Raw genomic sequence first — 7,248 nt, 5'->3', positions numbered from 1 at the left:
AAACTCAGCATGGGACGACCACCCCTCCTCCTTCTTCATCCCTCCATCCCTGCATCCCTCCACCCTCCTTATTTATCCCTCCAATCCTCCACCCATATTTCCACTCCTCCTCTATCTTCATCTCTACATCCCTCCACCCATTTATTCCCTTCCTCCTCCTTCTACATCCCTACATCCCTGCATTACTCAAGCCACCCCCTCCTTCTTCTTCATTCCTCCATCCCTGCATCCCTCCACCCATTCTTTCCCTTCCTCCTCCTTCAACCCTACATCTCTTCACCCATTCATTCCCCTCCTCGTCCTCCTCCTTTTCCATCCCTACATCCCTCAAGGCATCCCCTCCTCCTTCATCTCTACATTCCTGCATGCCTCCACCTTCATCCTCCACCCCACCCTTCCCTCTCTCCATTCCTTCCCTCTTCCTTCTTAATCCCTCCAACCCTACACCCATTCCTCCCCTTCTCTCTCTACCTATCCCTCGTTTATTCTATCCTTGCATCTCTCCACCCATCCCTCATTCATACCTTTGTTCCTCCACCCATCTCTCTATTACTCCCCACATCCTTCTTAATCCCTCCAACCCTACACCCATTCCTTCCCCTCCTCATTCACCTCTACATTTCTTCATCCCTCCAGCAATCCATCCCTCTCCTCAATCCATCACTCCCCTCTATCCTTTTATCTTTTGACACATTCCTCCCCTTTTCCTCTTAAACTCCTCCATCCCTACACTCATCCCCCACCCTCCTCCTTTTTCCCTACACCCATTCCTTCCTCTGCTCCTCCTTTATTGTTCCTCCATCTCTCCATCTATCCTTGCATCTCTCTACCCATCCCTCCATCTCCCCATCCTTGTATCTTTCCAACCATCCCTCATTCCTCCCCTCTTCCTTCTTAATCCTTCCATCCTTACACATATTCCTTCCCCTCCTTCTTCCCTCCACCCATCCCTTCCCCTTCTTTTCTCTGTCCCTGCATCTCTCTATTCATCACATCCCTTTATCCTTGTTTCTATTCATTCATTGCTCCCCTTTTCCTTCTTCATCCCTACACCCATCTGAAAACTTTAAAACATCCATTTTTTTTTTGCAAATCATGTTATCAAATTTTACTTAATTTTTTTTTGGAACCTGGACGAACCCTAATTGACAAACCAATGAACATGCAATTGAAAAAACAAACACATGTGGACACAAAAAGGGACAATTTACATAATTCACACGAAAGGCTCCACCCTCCACTGGTGTTGACCTGTGGATCAGACCTTATCTAAAAAAAAACAAAAAAATACGCTTACTTTTGCTTTTTTTTTACTTCATGGCAGATGATGTGATGCCCAGAATAACAGCAGCAGTGGAGGGACGTTTTTAACACATGTTGGAGGTTAAGGTCTGGATTTAATGAGGACAGCTCGAGATCCTTCAGGACTGAATCTGTTGTCATTAGCTTCTATTCATACATTCAGACGGGGGAAAAATTCTGAGGTAGGAGGCAGTAAAATCCGCCCTCGTTTCTATTGTGCTTTCATTACTGTCCAAAGCCCTTTGGCTGATGTCCGCCTTCACGCTTCTGCCTTCGTTCCACCGGCGTTCAGCCCGGTTTTACCACACCCCCTCCCCCTGCTTTTCTCCTGAACCTGCAATTACAGAGACCCTCTGCCTCTTTCTTCGCTTCTATTGTAAGCTTTCTAGAGCAAGAAAAGTACAGCACTGTCATCCTTTCGGCTGAATAGAGGTGGGAGGCAAACTGTTTTAAACCATTTCAGAAACTAATTATCTCCCCCCACATTCTGTCGCTCTCTCCTTTTTTTGCTCTTGTTCTCTTCTCTAAGGAGGGTTTTCACACCTGAAAGTCTGGATCAGAGCCTTAACAAAGGTTGATGTGTTTGTTTTTTATTGTATTCTGTACATTTAATCCGCTTAGTTTTGGTTTCACACTGCAGTTTAGTGACTGAGCTCAGTAAAGAACTTTGTTATGTCTTTTATCATCATTAACTGGTTTGGTTTGATTTGGTAAAATGCTGTCAGTTGGGCTGGTTGCATTTCCACCAAGTTTTGGGTAGAAAATGACAGAATTTGTAGAATTCCCTGTAGATATCTGGCAGAATCTGACCCCCCTCAAGTGCAAGCACGTTCCATAACAAAATCCCCCTCATATTCCTTTTATTTCTGTTAAAACAAGAGTTAATCTACCGTTACAGTAGGTACAGCAATCATCTGCTGCGTGAGTCAGATTTCGCCATGAAACCAGTTCCTTTTCTTTTTCTATTGTTTAAAGGCTGATGATAACTAGAGGTGGGACAAAATATCAACATCACAATACACAAGTGCATCTCAAAAAAATTAATATCATTGGAAAGTTACCTAATTTCAGTAATTCAGTTAGAGCTTAGATTGTCTGCCCGGATCCGAGATTTACCACCACATTCCACGGGGTGGCTCGGGCTCCAGAAAATAGTCTGAGATGTAGGCATCTGTTTTTTAATTATATTTTTATTTGTAAATAAAGCTCTGGTGTGATAATCACAATGTTGCTAAGTAACCAATTATTATTGTTAACGAAAACGAACCAAATAACGAAAACTGAAAGTGAAAAAACAAATTTATTTATAAGCTCTGTTTTCAATCCCGCAGTTGTACAGCGGGGGGTGTTGTGCCGATTCTGTCCACGAAGCGGTAGTCGGATTCAGCAGGGAGTCGGATTCGCCACAACAGCGGCAGCGCGGCGGCACGTCGTGGCCCGCGGTGTTAGTTGTAAGCGCTCGCGCTATCCGCAAAATACGACAGAAAACACTGATGGAGCTGCAGAATTATGTATGGGACTAGTATATGAGCGCGAGGAGATAAAAAAAAAAAACAGGAGATACAGTGTGTGAGAACCTTTACCTGTGAGTAGCTCATACACCAAAACACGCAAATCTCTCTCTCTCTCTCTTTGTGTCTCTCTCTCTCTCTCTCTCTCGCATGTGAACTCCTCCGTGTTTGACTTGCAGCACTGTGTGTAGCTGTTCTTAAAAATCATTTAAATTAAATAATAGTTCTATGCTTCTATGTTACAGTGTTATTAACATAATTCTGATCATATTTCGCTCATTCAAACAGCCCGAAAACAGACAGTTTATAGGTCGGGCTCGGGCAGAACGTGCACGGGCTAGGGTGGGTCGGGTCGGATTTTGACTACCAGTCAAAAGTTTTAACACATCATAAATAAATTCAGTGATAAAATGTTCTGCATTGTAGATTAATACTTTAAGCATTCAGTCAGCTTTATGAGGTAGAATCACCTGGAATATCTTTGTGCTGAACTTGTCAAGAGTTAATTACTTGAATTTCTTGCCTCTTAATGTGTTTGAGAGCATCAATTGTAAATTTGTAAAGAGGTAGAGTTACAGGTATACAGTGAATAGACCTATTTGAGTAATGTTCTAATTCATATTAGAACTTGAAGAAATGAAGATCAGTCAACTCAAACTATCAAACAGTATGATGAAACTGGCTCTCATCAGGTCACCGGCCTCTGAAACTATAAGAGACTGAGACTTTTTTGGTTTGTTTAACACTTTTAAGTTACTACATGATTTCTTATGTGTTCCTTCATAGTCTGGATGACATCATTTTATATGCATTCAGTTACAATGTAGGAAAATAAATAATTAAGTAAATTAATAAAACACTGTATTGACTGGTACTGTATCTACATTGCTTTCCATCTTGTAAAGTATTTGTTTCATAAATTTGGGTAACAGCATTGCTGGCATTCACTTCCAAAAGCCCCTTTTTTTCCTTAAAAAAAAAAAACACATGTACTTAAAGATGTAGCAAATGTAATACTGCGCTTTATTGTTCTGTATAACAAAAATATACACTTTTGGTCCTAAGGCGTCACGATTGCACAAGAAAACAATAAGTAACCCCAGATAACATGCCCATGTGGCTCCTGTATGGGTAGCCCAACTGGATAACATTAATTTTGTCCACAACATTTGGTCCATGTTGGCCGCACGCCATGTAGAATGTGTTCTTGGACGTCAGTGATGGGTAATGGGGTCAAAAGTGGTTAAACGTGGGCCAGGTCTGGGTTTGTACACTGCACCTGCGGCCTAGATTGGATCTATGTGAGATTAACGTGGGCTGTAATAATGGGCGCCATTTGGTAACAACACAAGGAGCCCACCAGGAAGCAACCTAGTAGTCCATGTTTTACCCATAAGTGACCCCACTTGAGCATGTTGGCTGAGGTACTGTCATCTACCCAACATTCTTTTGAAATGTTACCACTTAAAACAACTTAAAACACTCTGCAACCCCCCTCCCCATCTTCCCATCCCCACCAAAAATATAGGCAGCAGTCTGATTGCACACGTTACAAACACTGACTTCAGAAAGAATAGGAATAGGAATGTGCGACATGGGAAACCATTGTCAACCATTTCAAATTCACACACTCACATTCAAATATATATATATATATATTTATATATAGAAATTACCCTGTGTTAATCTCTCAATGCATAAAAAATATGTTTATATAAACGAAAAACAGAACGGATAAACTCTCAGTATGAAACAGGACCGGACTGTACAGCACATCACACAAAAAAAAATATTACACATAATCCCACTGCCAACTTACACTTGGCAGCCATACTAGTATCTCCTATAGATGCTAAACTAGAGTGTTTCCATATCGCTTCCATATAACACTGCTGTGGGCCACGCGTTTCATAAGCAATCATAAGCGATACCAAGGGCGAATGTGTTAACAGTGTTTTATAATCAAATTTATTTCCATCCACAGGAAATCGGCGCTATAATTAAAATAACTTCACCTCTAAGAATTCAGCAGTGTCTGTGTTTCAAGTTAAAGCTGTTCCTCTGAACATCAGTCGGAGTCGTGACTCATCCAGAGCTCACTCTCACACTCAGTGCATTATTTTGAAACGTCTTCTTCGTGGGGTGACTTGGGTTCAGAACCACCTGGAGTTGTCTAAGGCACTGCGAGATCCACCACTGAGGGCTCAGTAAATTCACTTTACTCTGTGCTACACATTGGCTTAGAAAGGTGGTCACACTGGTGTTTAAAGGGATACTCCAGCAAACCCAATCTTAATCTGTTGCTGTATAATATGGTTGATTACTATTACAAACAATTTCCTACTGAGGGTTGCACTGCACTGGTGGTGGTGGAGTATGAGGTGCTAGTGTGTTGTGTTGGTATGTTTTTAAACACCTCAATGGGCATGTTTACATGCAACCTATTTATCTGTTAATAGCTCAATTGGAATAGAGCACGGAATGGAGTAGAGAGTTTGATTGAGGCCATTCCAAATACCGTAGACTGTGTATAGCTGGACAGAGCATCGTCTCTCAAAAGTGAAGCCATCACAGGTCGGGCGCCCCCTGCTGTTCGGTTTCAGAAAGCTGTGTAACCCCATCCACCCATCCCTATAGGTTTCAATGGCAAAACAGACAACTTTCAATCACGTTTTTTTCCAATATACAGTAATTCTACCTCCATTATTTAAATGCAGCAGCTAGTGTAACCTCTGCTTATATTGTCAATTTTTTTTATCACCACTGAATTTTCATTTTTTTTTTTAAACGTTATTCAGCTCTATTCTAAAAGGTGTGGTTATTGGTGTGTAAAAGGGCTGGGTTACACCTAGTTGGGGTGGGACCAATGACTCTATGGGTGGGACCATAGACTGTGTGAGCTCTGTGGAGGCAGCCCTCAGGGGCGGGGTTATTTAAATGAGTAGGCTGTCTCTCCACAGTCTTTCTCCCTCCTCTGGTCTCTACTGCGCTCTACAGACTCGGGTTTCAGGATCGCCAACATGGAGGAAGATTTTGGATTCATTTTCATTGAATGAATAGGAACAGTGACACGACGTCCATCTTTTTTTACGGTCTCTGCCAAATACAATTTCTATCTGATCGAATGAGGTGGATACTCCTTTAAATAGTTCATTAAATAGAAGAATTAGGTTGTCTTGAGTCTGCCACAAATCCTGTTTACTCTAATAAACCGCAATAATTTTAACGCTGTTAAAGAAACAAACATACCAACTGCAAACTCTACAAACATAGCTAGTTAGCCAGTTGCTTTTGCTTCTTTTAAGCTGGCTGGCATCACTTGACGCTTGTTGTCGTTGTCATGGTTACGTGTGCACTAAGCGACGCTACATATGTGCATCATGTTGGATCGGATTACTTGTAGCATGCATATAGAAACAGAGAGTTTACTCAGACTACTGGGGAAAGTGTACATACTGTATAAACACCTCAGTCAGACTCTAGAATCAGAATCAGTCCATTCTGATTGGAGGAAAGCTTTACATGTAAACATAGCCAGTGTCACTGCTATATTTAGCCAACTGCGTCCTGTGGACACTAACAAACTGCGCAGCAAAAGATCCAGAGCTTTTGTCTCTGACTTTACTTTATCTACAAGGTTAAGCAGCTATAGGTAGGAGTGTTTAAAAACTCCAGCAGCACTGCTGCTGTTTCTGATCCACTCATACACCCAGCACAAAACACTTTACTAAAACCTCATACACCACCATCACCATGCTAATCAGTGCTAATCACTGCAGTGCTGACAATAAATAAACCACCACCCAAATAATAATACCGTATCTGCTCTGTGGTGGTCTCTCCTGTGGGGTCCTGAGCATTGAAGAATATAATAAAGTATGCAGCGAAACAGATGCAGGGCTATAGTATATAACTGCAGAACTCCAAAGTGTCCTATATAATCAGCTGGGCTAAAATTCATGACTTTGACTACGGGGGCGGGGCCATGGCTGTCTAACCCTTTCTCAGCATTATGGTAAAGGTGTTACGCGTTGCTTAGTCATAAACAGCGCTCATGCTGGATTCATTCAAAAGTTAGCGAACTATTATGGAATTGCGGCTGCAAATGAGACAGAAATTGTGTTATATTATATTAAAAAGGCTTTTTAAAGGCTGTCCTTTAATATGAAACTAATTTACAATAATAGGCCGCCTGACTGGTGAGTTTGTTTGTGTACTTAATGTTTTGGCTGCTCTGGTGTGATAGGAAATACAAGGGTTAGTTGCTCTGGAGTGTCAACTAAATGCCGTAAATGTAATTATCTGTGGTAATAATAGGATACAGATCAAGCAGATAAAATATTAACATGTTAAAATTAAAATGTTGGAGTATTCCCTTAAACAGTGGACAGTCACCCCTTCATAAAGCATTCATTCAGAAAAAATACTGTATTGT

The sequence above is a fragment of the Astyanax mexicanus genome, chromosome 14 (assembly GCF_023375975.1).
Source record: "Astyanax mexicanus isolate ESR-SI-001 chromosome 14, AstMex3_surface, whole genome shotgun sequence".
NCBI lineage: Eukaryota > Metazoa > Chordata > Actinopteri > Characiformes > Acestrorhamphidae > Astyanax > Astyanax mexicanus.
The sequence above is the reverse complement of the archived record's forward strand: the minus strand, read 5'-3'. Positions refer to the sequence as shown.